Consider the following 1,441-nt stretch of genomic DNA (forward strand, 5'->3'; position numbering starts at 1 on the left):
TTACACAAAAAGCACTTTGCATGTTTGGGTTAAATAAAACAATAATAAATTAATTAAATTATTTGATTGTCATTAACTCCTCGGCGTCCTTAATTGTTATTAACTCCTAGGCGTCTTTAAAATAAGACAGCTGTTTAATCAATAAAAGAAGGTACGCCAAGTGCTTTTTGTATAAGTCTATAATTTTTTTATCAAAATTATTCTATTTATAATTATTTAGTTTTTTAATATTTAAAATATACATATTTTTATATTTTTTCATATTTAATATTAAAATATTTATGTTAATAGTATATTAAATTTATTTTTCATATACAATATTAAAATTTTATGTTAATGTTTTATATGTTAATGATCTGTGTAATATATAACAAATAACGAAACATGAAATTAAAAAAACAAAAAATATAATAATGAAAGTTGTCATGTAAATCTCTTTTATTATTATTTTTGGAAGAAATATAAAATTAAATTATATATATATATATATATATATATATATATATATATACTTTCCATAATAGCAATAATTAAACAATAACCGAATAAATTAAATAATAATCGAGTAAAGAAATAATAATACTCTAATATTAAATAGTAATGATAATAATATTTGCTCGACAATCGTGTGATAGTATTCGCGAATGGATAATAACAGAATAACGATGATCGAATAATCGGTAATAACAATACCTAGGTAACAAAAACTCTAGGCTTCACAAAGGCTAGGTGAACGGACTATCGTAACGGCCGGCTCGTGCCGCTGACTAAACGGCGCTTGAGGGGCCGCGCGGCCGAGTCATGTAAACACGCGTGCGCGAACACGTGCTCGAGCGTTATACCATAACACTCTCAACCGTCGAGGCGAACGCATTAGGAGTTGCCGCGTTATTTTCTAGATTATTCCGTGCCGATTTTCTAGATTATTCTGTGCCGCGTTACTTGACTCCGCGACAATTAAAACGATAATTAAGATATCTCAAGACGCGTACTCTTCACGCAAGTAGATGTTGCGGGCTTTACCGCGACAGGTAATTTCCGCGTTTCCTTTTTACTTGTCAGATAGAGAAACGTCGCGATCGAGTTCCTTAATGCCGACCAAATATTATTATCATCTATTTAATATTCGAGTATTATTACTTCTTTATTTAATTGTTATTTAATTTATTCGGTTATTATTTAAATATTGCTATTACGCATAGGAAAGTAACTCGGGCGTGCTGTTACGACAATTTCTTTACCTCGTCTTTAATCAGTTATTATCGCCGTTGTCCAGTTATTGTTATTCATTGTTAATGATAATAATGAAATAATAATGATCGAATAATCGGTAATAACAATACCTGGATAATGGCTCAACAAAAACTCTAGGCTCCACAAAGGCTAGGTAAACCGACCGTCGGTTGTTCGGGCTGTTGACTGAGCGGCGCTGGGAGGGGGG

This window comes from Odontomachus brunneus, unplaced genomic scaffold, assembly GCF_010583005.1.
Source record: "Odontomachus brunneus isolate Ranch 3 - 2012 unplaced genomic scaffold, Obru_v1 Obru_scaffold_042, whole genome shotgun sequence".
Lineage (NCBI taxonomy): Eukaryota > Metazoa > Arthropoda > Insecta > Hymenoptera > Formicidae > Odontomachus > Odontomachus brunneus.